We start from the raw sequence: 17,807 nt of genomic DNA, 5'->3' as shown, positions 1-17,807 counted from the left end.
ACCATCTGGTGATATAAACCACATTTTTTCTGACTTAGCAGCAGCCTACCTTTGCTAGTAAACAGTTCAAAGGCAATTGCTACTGCGGCTATGACATTCAAAAGGAAACAGTTTGCACAACTACAAAGTCTCACCACAAGAAAGCAAGCTGTCGTACATGACTTTCATGAAGCAACTGCAGAAGTGAGGAGGGTAGTGGCCCTCTGGAGGAACATGGAGCAGGACCTGAAACCTTGACTGATGCGCTGTGGAAAAGATTGAGATCTTTCCTCAGTAAGCTAGAAGACCAGCAATATATTGGACATTAATATTCCAAAACCATAAAAATAAAAGGAACAAGGAGTCATAATAACAAATGCCTAGGGAAGAAAAAGGCTGCAAGAGTACTTTATAGTTCTCCTGAAAGCCCTGTTGGCTTCCAACTGGTCCCAGCTCCTGTACTCACAGGTATGACTTGTATTTATTAGCCTCAGCTGGATTTCTCTTCCACTCTTCAGTCTCCACAGCATCATGGCAAGGAGTTCCACAAATCTCATTCTTGTGGTATGCTTTTTGTTTGTTCTGAACTTGGTTCCTATTAGCTTAATTTGATGTCTACTGGTTCTTATGCTGCCAGAGTGAATAAATTAAGTCCTGCTTGCCTTCATCTCATTCATGATTTTGTAGGCTCCCCTCACTACATTAAGCTGCCTTTCTTTTGGACTGAAAAGTCCTAGCTTGCTAAATTGCTCCTATCTCTCATCACCCTTACTGTCCTCCTCTAAGCATTTTCTAGTTCTACTGCCTTCTCTCTGAGGTGAGGGAACCAGACTGCAAAGACTAACCAAAGCTTGTGCGAACCACAGATTTATATATGGGTATAATGTTATTTTTCTTCTCTCATTTTATTTATTGATCAACACTGAATAAAAGTGGATTTATTATTTTTTTTTAAGTACAGAAATCTATTACAACTCCATGATTTCAGCTTGGAAGAAGTGTTTTATTAAGCCACATACTACAAGCTGACCCTTTGTCTTGTGCCCCAAAATAAACAGCAAACTGAAGTCACATAATAACAAGTTAGATGAGTGATGTTTATGAAGAAAAAATTTGGTTTATTCAAAACAAATGAAGGTAAATAACTCTCCCCATGTGAGGATGGCCAAGCACCATCTTGACAAATTTTCAGCAGGCATATACCTCCTGTTCTCATACAATAAAATCATTCAGAGACCATAACTCACATGGCTCATTTCAAAGTGACAAATAGAGGAGTGACACTTAGTCACCTGGCAGCTAGCCACAGACTTGCTCCACTGAAAGGAATTTACTCAAATAATAGTCACAAGAAATACTTAAATATTTTAACTTGGCAGAAGAAAACCGGACTCAATACCACCACACTCTCAGTTTCCTGGAGTTACAGGTTAACCTACATACGTGCATATATATATATCTATAAGTGTGTGTGTGTATCCACACTCTGGCTAAGTGCTACCTAGGAAAATAAGAGACCAGTGTCTCTATAAATTCTGCACACTGTTTCAGTCAACTGGACTGTCTTCACTGGTGGTACTACTCCACCACACAATCATCACATTCTGTAGCAAGAATATGTTGTGTCATTTGCAGGTAGGAATTAATTCTCTGGAAAAGTCTGCTTTAGAAATGATCAACTGATTTATATATTAAAGAGATACGTAACATGCCTAGAGTGTGAGACTGAAAGTACTTTAATGAATAACCAAAAAGACCTCCCAAATACAGGACAACTTAAGACAGTGCCAGTCTCTAGAGATAGACTCCAAGACAACACAGTATTTTTAATGCTGTACATATGTATGTATGCATACACACACACACACATAATCTAGAATCATAGAATTGTTCAGGTTGGAAAAGACCCTTAAGATCATTGACTCCAACTGTAAACCTAACACTGCCAAGTCCACCACTCAACCATGTCCCCAGGTGCCACATCTACATGTCTTTTAAATACGTCCAGGGACAGTGACTCAACCACTTCCCTGGGCAGCCTGTTCCAATGCTTGATAACCCTTTTAGTGAAGAAATTTTTCCTAATATCCAATCTAAACCTCCCCTGGCACAACTTGAGGCCATTTCCTCTTGTCCTATACACTTCAGCAAAGCTCCTATAGAGTATACAGAGTGCATTTTATATATGTGTATACATATTTCTACTAGTTAACATTCTACACTATATTAAAGACAATGAAAGTAAATACTTTCAGAGTCATGCAATATTATGCCTATCCTTACAGGGCTGGAAGGGGCACCAATGACGGTGTGCTTCCGCCTTTCCTGTAGGAAGAAAAAGCTGCTGTACCTTTATGCTTGCCTGTACTTCAGACACACAGAACTTAACCACGAGACAAGCTATCATTTTGGCAAACAATCAAAGTATTTTGTCCTGTTTAGTTATACTGGTCCCTCACCTGCTTCAATTATCAATAGAATACTACTACAAAATATTGTATTTGCAATAGAAGTCGTTGTAGAATGGTATTCTACACAGGAAAATGCTGAAGGAGGTGTGACTGGTATAGAAGTCTACCGCTTAAAAGCTTACATATGTACATAAGACACATTAGCTTTAAGCAAGGCCCACGAACTGTGACAAGCCAGAGAATAAACTGCTTATTCTGCTTATGGACTCCAGAACACATTCCTGGAAGAGTGAGTTTCCCCCACTTGCTTCACTAACTTCATTTACACCATAAAAAACAGGACTCGGAAATCAAAGCAATATGAAAAGTAATACCAATACATAATCTGACAGTATCTATTTTTATAGTGTTTAATTCCAAGTTCTGATATTTCCACTACATTAAAAATTAATCACATAGTCAGGAAAAACATTATCTGCTACTGTTTTCTTTTCCTGACATCTCTTCTGGATTTTTGGCAACGTCTCGACTTGCCAAGCTGAGGATGTCTCCTTGTAACCAGCACTGTGTTTTAAATGTATGCTCACGTTAAGAATGGGAAACAGTTGGACTGCAGAGTTGTTGGGGGTGGAATGTGGGGTATTTTATGTACTCACAGTACTTCTCCTGCAGAACTTCTATTTGAAGAAAAATAGAAAACGTCCCCCTCTCCAAATGAAGTGAAGACTCCACACACTCAGGAACTCTATCAAACCCAACAGGATGGGAGCCCTCTGCTCAGAGCACATCTGTGGCACAACCCAAGAGGCAGCTGCAGCCACAGCTGATTGCCTGACCTACGAGCCACCTACCAGCTGGTGCTGGCACCGAGAGCTGCTGCCCAAGAAGGCCTGACAACTAGGGGAGCCAGGGACAAGAGTCTCCTCTCATTCAGGGCACACTCCTCAGCAGCAGAGTTAGCCTTGGGTCTCCCTCTTACACAGCTGGTGGGGGCATATGCTTGGGGATCACATCATCACAGAAGAGAGAAACTTGGCAGGACCATTGCAGGTCTGCTCCAGAACACAACCGTTTTGAGAAAACAGATGTTGCACAGAGCAGGAGAGCTGGGATCTTGCTCAGATTTCTAACCTTAGGAAGAAAGGGGGAGTGAATAATATGTATTTATGAAGTTCTTTAAAGTTTAGAATTCTTGGCATGCTTTATGTGCAAGTACTTTCAGAAGGGAAAAGGAAAACTCTTATTTGAAGTTTTTTGGTCATAACTTCTTACCTGCAGATGAAGGTAGACAGAGATGTCTGCTTATGCTGTGGGCTTAGCGCAATCTGCTACTCCAGGCATGGGTGTCAACTCTGCTGACAAGGTCAGTTGCTAGAAGAAAACATTATTATACATTAGTAAAACTACCTTCTTGAGGGTAACGTCCTATTCTCCCTCTTCCCTTTAATGCTTTGGAAAAAACAGTGTTTACCTAGCACCTATAGATATGGATATATAACAGCCTGCTACATACAAGTACTATTTTATTTTTTAAAAGTTAGTTCAAAAGAAATGTGGAATACTGTACTTAATTTGTGAGATCTTATACCTGGTGGGACATTTTCCTGCTATAAATAACTAAGTGTGATAAACAACATTTCAACAGCTTTCCAGAACATCTGGAAAAACTAAGCACTGCATTAGGTAGTCATGAGCATCTACCACTGCTAAATTGTAAATATAAGAGATAACTTCACAATCTTCTTCTTTCCTAATTTTCTTTTTAAGGAAAATAATCCTCAAACTGGAGGTGTTCCAGATGTAAAAACCTCCAAGCGTTCTCAAACTGCATACCCTGACTCCCTTACAGTAGTGAATCATGGCCAATGCATGCATAACAAGTCAAACTAGGCAAAGGGTAACAAATCCCAAACTGCTGATTAAGACTAATATTAATCAGCTTGGAAGGGATGCTTACTACAATGATGTTTAACAGCATCATTGTGACAGACTTACAAACATTACCTAATACTCTGTCAAAGCCAAGAAGAACATGAGAGAAGTGTTTATTTTTAAATCTTCACTACCAAAGACTTTCTGAATAGTATTTTAAAGGAATATATCTATTATGCATAACACTAAATGGGAACTTTACGGTTTGACAGAAGCATAGAACAGATCTAAATCAGGAAAACTTTCCTCTAGTCTTTTAGTATCTCCTCCTCCACTGTTGCCAGCCATTGAATTTTGTCAAGATAAACTGTTTTTCTCCTAGTATCTGTCAGAGCTATATGACAAGATTCAATAAATACCAACTCCAGCGTAAGCATGTCATAAGGGTCCAGAAAACAACAAAAACCTCTTAAAGATCTGGAAAGAACGGTCTGGCCTGTTGTAAAACACTAGATGACACACACTACGCATCAAAGCCCTGTAGGAGTAATTACTTCTTTCATTATGGCCAAAAACTTCAAAACGGGACATTCAGGAGCTCCAGAGATCTCAGGCACATATCAAATAATTTTTACCACACCAGCTGAATATGTAGCTTTCATGCACAAACTAATATTCATTAAATTCCAAAGTTGTCAGAATATGTTTTTGTGAAGTGATGTTCTGGCGAGTTTATGCCTCTCAGCTGAGAAGCTGTAATTTCATACAAGGAAGAAGTGCTTGTTAAATATCCTTAATGTATTCGCTTGCAGTTACATTACAAAACATTGCTTTAGATTCTCTACTCAGATTTATTTACCATGTAGCCATAACTAGAGTCAAACAGTCATAGATAATGCTGAACATTCATTTAACCCACCACATCAGGCTAAATCACCAGTGCTTGAGTTCCAGTTACTTATCAATTCCCATATACACGTTAGATTAGGAAAGTAAATCTGGTTGTAGGATACAGATGGTGACTCAGTTAATCCAGAGATATGCTTGAATTTTGCTGGGGGATGGAGACGTAGAGAGGAGAGCAATATCATCTCACCCCAAACTATGAGAGCTCAGCCACAAGAAGCTGAAGTTGTCTTCATCTATTGCAGACTGATCAACTGCCAAATACTAAACATTTCAGTTACTGTTCCTTGTTAACTACTCCAGAATACTTTACACAACAGGCAAAGAATAGTGGATTTTTAACCTGAGAATAGAGTAGCTGTGATGCTGATCCAGCAGTAGGGACCAACACTTCCACTCAAACAGGGCTGCATTATCTTTAGCTCTATTGAAGCACTAAAGCTCTTCTCAGACCACTTTGCAAACTGAGTGGGAAGGAATAAGGATAAGAGCCACATTCTGTCCTTAGGGACCCCCATTAAATCAGATTCTCAACATCAGCCACTTCCTCTTTGTTTTCCTCAAGCCATATGGCTTCCTGACAAAATCTGTACAAACAATAAATCCATTAATCAAGCTACTGCTGGAGGAAAAGGCTTTTTTTTTTTTCTTTCCTTCATCAATCCAGACATTTTAATGGACACGTTTTATGTATTTTATTTTATGAAAGTCCCAAGGAAAATACTAAAGTCTTCTTTGTTCTCACACTGCAGCCTTGTAGGCTGGAGCCCCAATTCCAGTACATACTTGTATAAGGAGATCCTGACATGTTAAAATGCAAAAAGATACAGAAATAGAGAGAAGTCAGTCAAGCCAACAAGAAAGGAATCCAACCTTATTGAATCTGTTAGTAGGGATTACAGTATAAATTGCTGCCTAGGCTGCCTAGCATACTGTGTCAAGAAACAAAATAACAAGAACTACTTTTTTTTTTTTTTAGTTAACAGAAATAGGCAGAACAAGAGAGGCATTAAAAATCATTTCTATTCCTACAAGGCTCTGAGGAGATGCACACATGCAAATGCCAGAAGTAGGCCACAAGCAGCTGAAAGGAAAAGCTTCTTTTAAGAGATGCCACAATAAAGGACTTCTCCAGAGGCCAGATTTCTTAGCAAGGTGAACCAAGATGACCAATTCCACACACACAACATGCTACATAATCTGTTTGGTGTCTCCAAACTTGTAAAATCATGCAGGTGATCATATTATTCTCAGATCATGAGGAAATAAACACTACACATGCAAGAAACTCTATAGTAGGGAGGAAGCACAGAAAGAAGAATAAGATTTCTAGCTCTTGTACATGGGAAACTCCTTTTCTTGCAGGTGGGAAGATCCCACTCTCCTGTGGGAAAAGGGAGAAAAGAATTAAAACCAAACCTAAGTAGGCTGGTTGCTTCACCAAACCAAACAAACTTGAGACCGCTCAGCTTCAGTTCTGCTGCTTGGTACCAGTGGGCACAGGAGTATGCCAGCCTCACACTGCTGCAGAGTAAAATTCTGTTCATAAAAAATATATACACATTGTTGGGCAAGCACATAAAGAAAGAGTGAAAGTATGGTAAAGTGTTCCCCTTCTTCCTACTCAACCAATAGCCTCAAAGAGGGTATGGGGATGAGAATTCAAGAGCACAGAAAAGATAACCAAAGAAACAAAGACCTAATTTTCTTTGTTGGCAACAGCTTTTTTGCAACATCAGTCCATTCTTGTACTCTCAGATGTCGCTTTGAGAAACCCATGGAGTCTATGTTATCCCTGTCTATCCCAAGCAACTATTTGCATCACACCTTGGAGTCTACCCAGCAAAGAAGAAAGGGGTTTCCTAGTGATGATAGAAGAAGGGAGAACCAAAGACAACTCATCTTTTGATTATATGATGGCATTACCAACAAAAGCAAACTGAACAAGGTTGATGTCAGTCACCACTTTAGAGAATATGAAAATGCAAAATCTGTTTCCACTGATGTTTTTTCCAAAACTTCTTTGACTAAACTTTTATTACTCAATAGTCTGTACTGCAGAAGGAGGATTGGGAAGAACAAGAAATTACTTTCAAACTCAGGTGGTCTCTTTCAGTCACACATTTCTAAAGAAACTGTGACCCTTTCACTCACATGGAAGGAAAACAGGATTGGCATGGTAACAAATCTTTTTACCTTAAATCATGCTTTATTTTCTTCACAGGTGTTCTATAGCTCACTGGATGACCAAAACTATGCCTCACTTCATGTGAACCAAACTAATCCTCTGTTGAAATGAAGTTCAGGAGAAACACCAAGTAGTTTATGACACTGAAAAAGACCTTATAGAGAAAAATAATTTAAAAAAGGAATGAAGTTGGCTTTTCAAAAGTTTGGTTTGGTGGTTTTTTTTTTGTTTGTTTGTTTTTTTTTTTAAATACAAGAAAGCAGCATCCTTGATTACAAGCAGGAAATCTTTAAAATGAAAGCCCTTTCTGTATTTGCTGAAGTTAAGTAGCAATTAGCCACAAAGGAAAAAAATATGGAAAGAGTCATCTCAAAAGATTGAGTCATTATCTCCAATCTCAAAAGATTGAGTCATTATCTCCAAGGAGACACATCTGTAGTTTTAACAAGGTCAGAACATTTTGGTCAGTTCTTTGGGGTAAGGGGAGATACACAATGTTAGCCTATGTTTCTGTAACAGTAATGACAATTCTGAAAGACTGCAGACTACCACTATGAATTATTAGCCTGGAGGTCACAATCTAAAAAGATACACCATCATAGCCAAAGTACAGATGGATTTATAAATGCCTTGAGGTAGTGGTGAAAGGTATGTTTGTTTTGGACAGAGTAGTGAGGAAGATCAGGTGCTGCGAGGTTCAACCACATCTGGGTCAGATGGTCCCAATTATCTTCTCATCACTGTTAATCAAAAGTTATCCTTTGGCAGCTATATAATGACCTATGTAAAAATAAATCTGGGATTGGTGTTTGGCTCCTAGCAAGAAAAAAAGCTTCCCTGTCACAAATCAGTTAGGGCAAGCTGCATTGTTGCTTGAAGTCTCATTAAAAAGCCTGTGGTATGAAGGTCTGCAGGTGTGAGATGGTGTCTTCACATCAAGTGCCAAAATGGAATATAGGAAACTTTGACAAAAACATTTATGGGTATACCAGTGGAGAGGAGAAGGTAGCTCTCCCTCCTGGTAACTCACTGTTCTGTCCTTTTTGACCCTATCGATGAACAGCATGTGCTCCCAAAGTAACAGTATCTGTATGAGCCTATTTTGACTAATGCTTTTAACTACAGGGAAAAGACTGATCCAAACTGGAAGTAAGACACATTATTAGGAGAATACAAGGAGCATCAACCTGTTCATGTCTTCACTGACTGTAGTTAACCTGTTCATGTCTTCACTTGACTGTAGAAGGTAGCTAGTCACAGCAAAAAAGTTTTATTCCCGCTCTTTCCCAGAGCACCCCAACACCTTAAACAGAATTGACAGAGGAATTGTCCAACCCTGACTTCACTGCATCATTCAGTCCCAAGTCTGCATGTGTCCATTTTGTCTGGGGCACTCATCTCAAGCCCTGCCTGCGTTACTACTAGCCCGTGGTCACACCTGAGTGAGCAGCCGATGTCTCAGATTCCCACGTAGTTTTGCATGTGTTTGTTTTTTAAACCATATCCTGTGTTAGCAGGAACAGCAGCATTAACATCCCTTTCTATGTCAGTCAGAAAAGAAGTCGCCTCTTTGTTACTACTGTTTAGCTCTTCTCAGGAAGGAAAAAAAAACCCAGATAATAATCTCTTCAAATCCAACCCTAAATTACTCCCTCTTCACTCCACAGACATGGTATCCTAGTTCTTTAAGCTCTACTGAAGTGTTGAACAGCAAGTGCTACAAAAATCACGTTGATACATAAACTAAAAAGAGTGAAATGAAAATTATAAAGCAGCTTGGTATAAAAACGTCTTGACCATGATCTTCAGAGTTCTGCCTGTCAGTTTTCTCCTTGCAAGTATGTGAAGGGCATTTGCTTTCCATACTTTGCTTTCCAGGGACAACAGGCTTGGATTCATTTAATACAGTTTTAAACCTTTAGAGTTCCAGCTGTTGAGAAAAGGGAAAGAAAAACACTTGAAGTGATTTATTTTCTTTTTGTTTAAAGAACATATCCAAGAGAGCCCCAACACATAAGCTAAGAGGACATCATCATGTAAAGTAGAATACTTACAGGTAAGGCACATTGTTTTCTCTTCTTCCAAGCTACTAACATTTTACTTGGCAACACCTGTCATTAAAGCCCACTGTAACAATCACCCCAAGATCACAAGGGCATGCTGATACAACAGAGCCACCAAGACTCCTCCACAGGCTGTGCACACACTACACTACTCCCTCATCTCCTCACACATTCCGCGCAACTCCGTTTGGAAGAATACGAGGGTAACAGCACAGAAACCAGTAGTTTTCTCTTCTCCTTGACAGCAAGTTTTTTCTTAAGACAGCAGGCACTGCAATGTTACACTTACTGATCAGAGGCATGCTTTTGTCTGCTTCCTTGGCAGTCCCAGAAGCGTGAAGGTTCCTGCATACTGCTGATCAGAGACCTCCCTTAGAAGACACTGCCTTGGCTATACTGCTGTAGTTAGATGCATCCAGGCTCACTTCACGAGGTAATTATCCAATGTAATCGTAAAGAAGATGTAAAGCCATAGCAAGAATTTGCTTTGTTGTTGAAAATTTCTTTTTTTGCTGATAGTCTTTTTTGCTCACGATCAACCAATGTCTGCTCTGTAGATTTAAAGTACAATAAGCAGCTCCATCACTTTCCATGCCTGCCTTACCATTTGAAACAAACTGTACAATTTCACCCTTGACTATTAGTTCTTCAAACACAGCATCAAACTCTTGCCGTGCCTACATATGACTAAATATTTCACACTGATTATCAGAAAAGCATGCATGATAAAGCATATTTAAAGAAAAAGAGAAAGAGACTGAGATAATACAGTCAAGCGGCAATTAGCAGAAATCGGGATTAGGTCTGTGTATTCACATATCCACTGGCCTGTTTGGGTTATAGGTTACCAGAAAGCGCGTTGAGTTAGCTCCTGTTACTAATCACAGCTGTTAGAACCATAGGAAGACATTTTAAAAGAACAATTCAAGTTAAAACACATATGTCATTAACCATGCACATCTCTGAAAAGTATAGTTAAACAAGTCATCCAGGTATTTTAGGCAACATAAAAGTGGTAGCACACTGGTAGCATATAAAAATGGTAGCACAATGGTATGGCATTTGCTTTAATTTCTTTCCTTAAGGATAAGTCTGGTTGACAGTAACTGAAAAAACTAGAATGAGATTCTGGTTTACTTGCATTAGTGTAGTTAAGAACATGCATGCATGTAGAACTAATGAAGAATAAAACCACATTTCTCTTCCTTTGCCACTGAACATGTGTCCTGGCCAGCATAACAACTGAACTAGTGGCAAAGCAATAGTTTAGCATGCAGCCTGTGTTTGCAATACAGGCAGAATCCAACAGTTCGCTCAGTCAATATCACAATTCTTGAGGAAACAATTCTTCACTTTTTAGGCACTGCCAGACAATTTCTATTTCCACATCATAGCAATTTATAGTCAGTTCTGGAGATCCTATTCTATTTTAAAAAATCCTGAAAGACTGCTGTTATCTTTGCAAGCAAAGGCCATTCTTTTCTGCTTCCATAGGTTGTTTACACAGCATCATTTTGTATGATGATTTAGCTTGTTTTTATATGAGCACTGAGGTAAATTAGTTTGCAGAATCCACATTGGAACAGAAAGTAATTAAGATAGCAGAATTAAACAGTCACTGCAGATTATTTGTAAATTCAAATTGGTTCAGTTTAGCATTAACCCAAACCAACAAAAAAAAAAAAATCCAGTTTCTAGTCAGTTTTGTCTTTAACATTAGCAGGAACATTAGACATCGCTCTGCATTTCCAACTAACCCTTTTGATACAAGAAAGTTCTCATCCAAACCAGTTATTTCCCAGAGGGTTTAAAAGGTTAACTTCAATTACCCTTACTTGGCAAAAAGAGTTATAAAGCCACTCCTAATAACCCCCCGATTCCAGCCTTCTTATAATTGCACAGGACAAAGTAAAGCACTTCAGTAAAGAGTGCTCAGTAGCGGCAAAAACTGGCAGGAGAGAGAGAAAACCTGCCCCTTTTCTAAAGGCCTGCAGTGCTTGCTTTTGTGATCGCCATCTTGCATGCAGTGCACTACAGCCTTCACATTTGATCCCGAACTCATCTTTCCCTTATTTCATATGCACATAGTTCCATTCACACTTTACAGCAGAAGTCAGCTCTGCAGCCAAAAATTGTACCATTCTCTCTACCTGCTCCATTTCTTCCTGTCCCACATGGCACCCCTCAGTTTATAGTGAACTGGCTCAGGAACCAAATCCAGATTTAAGAGCCAAAAGCTCACAAACTAACAGTCCAGCAATACACATGAGCCAATGAAACTACTGTGCAAGCAATTCTGTATGGCTCACCACCGCTAAGAGGATAAAAAGAGCCAGTGAATTCCTCCCTGTGCACGCCAATGTTCATCTACAAGGAAAAGACTAAACCAAGACAAAAAATGTCCAGTCGTGAAAGATGCCAGAAAGCCCACCTCTTGGTTGTGTCTTTCACAGACAAGGCAAAGTTAAAGTGCTCAAGGGCCAAAGAGACTTTCTATGTTATCATCAGTATGTTGAGATCTTTATTTCAAAAGAAGTTTTGAAAAAACCTTACTGGTTTAGGGCTTTGTGTGTTGATGCACGTGAAAAAGTAGAAGACAATATATCATTTTGTTGTATATGTTGGAACATACTCAAAGTAATTCAATTTCAGTATAAGAATAATACAGTAAGTTTTTAAGTAGCAGTCTTTTTTAGGTAACTTGTGTCTACAAATAGCTTCTATAAACTGAATTTCAAATGTCTAACTGAAAGCACACACTGGATAATAATAGGTAAAATACTGAAGTATACAGCTGTTATGCATTTCATCGTAAAAAACAGTCACAGATGGCACCTGCAGAGAGCAAAGTTGGACCTGAAAGCTTGCAGATTTCTAGCTTCCTCCACAAGCATTTGTCCTTGTTGAAAATGAGTACCCTCCATCAGACCTTCCACCAACATCTGCATGTCCTGTGTCATCATGTCCCCCCTCCCCGTGTATGTGAGGAAATGTTATTAGTGGGATTATAATATACCATTTCTTAATTGTTACTAATCAAAGGAATAAACATTTTATAATAGCTACTGCTATTATATAATCATAGATTTCTTTTTTATTGGAGCTTTACTTTCTTACTTTATTATGTAGTCAACAGAAGCCAAACTACCTTTTTCTTTCCTTGCAATTAGCAATGAGTCAATGGAAGACAAAGAGAAAGCTGATTTTTGCTGTTTTTTCTGCACTCCTCCAAAAGAAGTTTAATCAACCCTCTGGAAGCAATCCTCCCAGTGCAATGAATTTGTTTGGACCTTGCATAGGTGCAAGTGTAAGACAAATGTGAGAGATAGAGAAAAATTTATTTCTCTATCACAACAAGCCATTACCTCCATCTCAAACAGCACTAAGTAAAGCCATAGCACTTGTCTCAGTAAAGACATTAACTTAGGAGAAACCTTGTAGAAAGTAATCAAGACTCTCACAACAGTTTCAGAGGTAATGATGATCTCTGGACAGACACTTACTGGTAGTTAATTACCACCTAGTAGAACCAGAGCCAACTAAGCACCAGCTACCAGGAAATGCCCAAGAGGCAATTTATGCCATTAAAGTCTTTGAAATTTATTTATTTGATAGTGTAAAGGTAAACAGCAAGTTTTTGCTTTATCTACTAAAAAACTTAATTTGTGTCATTGGCAACATTTAGAAGGCCACTAGTAACCAAGAAGAAAGCAATGCTACAGTCCAAGATTACATTAGGTTTACAATTAATGGGAACATGTCTGGGATTTAGTTCCTAGTTTGCTGTACTCAGAAGCACAGAAGAGTCAGATGTGTTCAGTCACTGACTAGAGAAAATGTCAGGCTGCTCATCTCAAAGGCAAAAAAAAAAAAAAAAACCCAAAACAAAAAAGGGACAAATCTCAAGATATTCTGCCTATAGTGAAAGGGGAAGAACCCAATCCTGAAGATTATTGCTATGAAGCTAAACAAACTCTAAATGTATGTAGATTGCATTAATTTAAGCAGAAGTTTAAGATGGATCACAAGTTGCTACATTTTTTAAGTATAACATCACTATGAAAAAATAAAACCAAACCTGGCAGATTATTACCTCACTGCTTCTGCTCTCCTGTCAGAGATTCTACAGTTCAGCTTATAGTATGGGCTAGTGCTGTCACTTTTAAATCAATCTCTTCACACCTCAAACCGCTGTGGTTGTTAAATGCAAATAATTAATTGCAGTGATAATGAAAATGCTAAAAAGTTTTCTTGCATGAACATGCCCCCTACCATTCATTACTTTAATCCTCTGGAAAAGGTTAAAAAAAAAAATCAGTGGATACACACTTTTGGTTAAGTGCAAGGTATGGGATGGGAAACAGGGAGAAGCTATTTTTATAGATGACTGGTTAAGATTACTAGGTCTAATAAAGAAGTAACCACACAAAGGTATGTTACAATAAAGAAGATAATGGGTTGGTTAAAACATATGCTGTGTAGCAAAGTGAAAATAAATGTAATAAAGATTAAGCTAACCAGACTCTCCAAGCACTGGAACAGGGGAAATAGAGACAACCTTCATATTCCCAAAGCCTTTTCTTCATGACAACTTCAAGTCAGAAAATCCTTTCTTTTTCAGATTTTTTTTTCTACCTGACTAATGAAGTCCAACTGACTAACAAAGTCCTCACATTAACTCCATAGTCAAGCCAAGGTGGAAGTCACCACTTACATTCAAAGACCTTTTTCTTACAGTTGAACAACCATTTACTTATTTATTTTTACTTTTTTTTTGGTAGGGGACCAGACAACTCCTTACTTAAAGTGCTCAACATAAGCCAGAGGAAATGGAAAGCTTTTCTTGAAAGTTCAAAAGCAGGATTCAGATCCTGCTACCATGAGCAGAACAAACAAAAAAAGAATCAAGATAAAGAAAAAAGCAGCAATAAAGCCTATCATGTCTGTTACGCTGTTTTCAGACTTATTTGGCAACGTCTCTCCCTTAATTTAGAGCACTGGGCAGCAACCCCCCCAAATTCCCCCTGAAAAGGTCCCATGCACTGTAAAAAGATGTGGGAGGTATACACGCACTACAGCTGTTAATCAAACTTCTGCAGTTCAAAGCCAAAAAGCTGCAAATACTCATGAGGCAAGCATGGTGTAAAGATGTACCGCAATGTTAATGTGCCAACATGTAAATACCCACACACGGAAAGTTTTACTCCTTCACCGCAACAACATGCTTCATGGAACGCATGAGGCTTCACTGGGTGTTGACCACTTACCCAGAGAAGTGTGAAGAGCCTTAGAGGGGGGTGAAAGAAGCAGTTCCAAACACCCACCCCCAAATCTGCATTGCGATCTGAAGATCCTCACTGGCTTCAGAGTACTGCTCAGTCAAGGGAGACCTGAAGCTAAGAGGCCAAAAAATATCCTGTCCAGATCTGCTAATATATGAAAATAAGCCTGTTTGGATGAGTCACTACTTTGCCAACTTTTTATGTGTTTTTATCAAAGCTCTTTTTTCAACTACATCTAGACACGGTTTAATAAATTCCTCTCCCATCCTCCCCAAATCTATTTACTTGTTTGCAAAACTGCAAGTATTTTTGATAAGAGATTACAAATCTAATTCCTCCTCAGCCAGCATACAGCTGACAGGAATAGACCAGAAGAAAAATGAAATTAGTATCCCAAGATTTGGAGGTGTTTTTAGTTAACACTGATTCGGATCCCATGCAAATTACAGTAGTTCTGATAAGTCCTCACTTGCAGTTTCCAGGATTTCAGTGAAAACTAAGAAACAACTAATTAAGGCCTTAGGATAGCTTCTTCCTTGAGGGCAAATAGAATCCATCTACATACAAAACTTTCAAAATAGTCACTGGCAAAGTGTGCATGTTTTCAGAACCAACATTCACAAACAAACAGTTTTTGAAATGCCAAATATCAGAGACAAAAAAGAGGCTGAATCAGATGTTTTGACCTTCTTTGAAAATGACAAAGACTATAGGAAGAGTTAAAAGGCTTTTAGAGCATAAGAGAAGCACAGCTTGTTTCTAGAAAAAGTATAATCCCAACCCATTTGAAAATACTGTCCTGCTACTCCATCCAAACAGTAGCACTCTAAGTACACCAGATGGTCGTGACATAGAAACAACCAACCTATGAGTAGAAGAGTTCCACAGTGACCAAACTCTTCATCACAAAGCTACAATACTGTGCTACCTCTCTGCAAATTATTTGCAGAAAATGTGTATTTTTCCCATTTATGCTTCATATGACTTAATTAAAAGATCTTAAGATACCAAGTGGAAACAAACGAAATTACTTGAACAAGAAGGTGCCCCCAGACCTGAGCTGCCCCATGATAGGATTGCTCTCCCATTACTGCCAGCTCAAATAGCATTACAAGCAAGACTTACGCCAGCACTTGATACTGCAAAATTTTGGAAATAGACCACTAGTAAATACACAGCTTCCCTCCCATGCCCCTCACCAGAGAAAACCACATACAGCTATAGTTACAAGCATCTCAGTAAGTGTCTAATGCCTGGGCTTCTCTCTACTGAAAAGTCTTTGGAGGCTTTCAAATTGGAGAAGACAGACAAGCTCCTTGCTTGCATGCTGCCTTACAAACTAATCAGCCTATTCCTTCACTAGGTAAACCTCACTGCAAGTGGACTTAACCCAGCAGATTCCAACAATGAAGAGAAAATGAAGATAAAACATTTCCCAAATGATAGATCTATCTGGCTTTACTACTTTAAGTAGAGTCAATATCTTCCTTCAGTATGCTTTAAGCATTTTTGGCTAGTATCAGCAGCATTACTGATCTGATTCATTGTTCCCCGGTTCAACTCCCATCTGTTACTCAAAACACTCATTCCTATCTTGTTGCACTTCATTTTTCCCTTCTCTTTTAGAAAGGAGTCTTTAATATTGTGTGCATGGTCACTACGCCATACAAGATGCTGGTCTTGATCCTACTGAAGGCGATAAGAACTTGACAGGAGAAGAATTTAACTGAGCTCACAAATATAATTCCTGCTAAGGGTAATATGCAATTGAGCATAGCACTCACTGGCCTTTCAGCCAGCACTGGGCTGAAGCCAGAGTGTTTCAACTATCCCTGGCCTAAAAGTTTCAAAAAAAAAAAAAAGTTAAGGGCTCTACCTTAAACACTTGCTGCTTACTTCTTCCGCTAATAACGCAAGAAAAGCTAGCTGTAGGTCAGATCACACATTCAGCTAACCTAGTATCCCATCTCACACCGTGGCCAGAGTAAGGCTCTCAACTCCATGCACACACCGTGGCAAAGACTTTAACAGCTTAACCACAGTTAAGTTTCACAGTGGAACCGTGGTATGAATTATAGGAACGCTGGACAACATTTCTTTGGACTTCTTTCATTAAGGTGGCAGATTAGAAAGGGTTACAGGCTCACATTCAAAGACTTAACCTAAAGACATTTGAAGTTTCCAAATGACTTTAACTTGCTATGCATCGAGACAAACACCAAGCTTAAGAAGGTAGAGCATTAACGAGCTAACAGTTGCCAGATTTGGCCTTCTAAGTATGAGGTAAAATATACTAGCTTAAAGTCAAGCAAAGAAGTTTATACCAAAGCATTTTAACTTGAATGAGAATGGGATAAGAACCTGCACAAAGTTACCACAGCTCTGCAGATGCATATTAGCTTATTAAAACTATTCTAACGCAGTGCATCACAGTCCTTAGTCTCTCAAGTCCCTCTTGAAATGCTGCAGAGATAATGTAGGAGGACAGGTACTTCACCCCTGTATTCCAAGAAGATAACTTCCCTGGTTGAAGCATACTTCACCACCTCTATCCCCTCTTCTTATAATACCATTCTTTTTTTCCCCCATCAGTAGTCCTCCACCCATAATTCAGATTCACTTCTTCCAAGGTTAAAGCAGTTTATAATGCTGCAAGAGCAATAAGGAGCAGTGCGCAGCATTGACGGCATTTCCAAAGAAATCTGTAGTTGTCCTACATCACTGGTGTTCCACACACTAGAGAAGGTGCTTTTATTCTACCTCCACACTGTTCTTTTCATCATTTACACAGATCACCTGATCACAATGTTTTGCTGTACTTTTAAACACTCCCCGATTTCTAGTTTATGATGTTCTGTAGTTGTGAGCAGAACAAAAAAAAATTCACACACAGAAGTTTATATTTACTCAAGACATACTGAATGGGAATTTGTCCAATTCCTTCCTCCCTACGCTAATTGCCACAGTGACATAAGATAATTCTACCTCCAAACAGACCAGCACAAGCCAGTAATCACCCCATTGATAACATCCATTTCCAAATCAAGCAGGGAGCTGTAATGCCCACAAAGAGCCTCAATAATGCCCTTAAGCAGGCAATATTTCA

General features: G+C 38.9%; 1 protein-coding gene across 3 annotated transcripts in view; it reads right to left on the bottom strand.

The window, feature by feature from the left end:
• RASSF8 (Ras association domain family member 8) overlaps positions 1-17,807 on the bottom strand; it is a 90,736-nt gene that overhangs the window by 45,316 nt on the left and 27,613 nt on the right. For all 3 annotated transcript variants that reach the window (XM_030040788.2, XM_030040789.2, XM_030040790.2), the window contains exon 2: positions 3,663-3,761. The gene's annotated coding sequence lies outside the window, so the exon portion shown is untranslated. The remainder of the gene's footprint in view (positions 1-3,662; positions 3,762-17,807) is intronic.

Source organism: Aquila chrysaetos, chromosome 17 (assembly GCF_900496995.4).
Source record: "Aquila chrysaetos chrysaetos chromosome 17, bAquChr1.4, whole genome shotgun sequence".
In the NCBI taxonomy this organism is placed as follows: Eukaryota; Metazoa; Chordata; class Aves; order Accipitriformes; family Accipitridae; genus Aquila; species Aquila chrysaetos.
The sequence above is the reverse complement of the archived record's forward strand: the minus strand, read 5'-3'. Positions and strand labels throughout refer to the sequence as shown.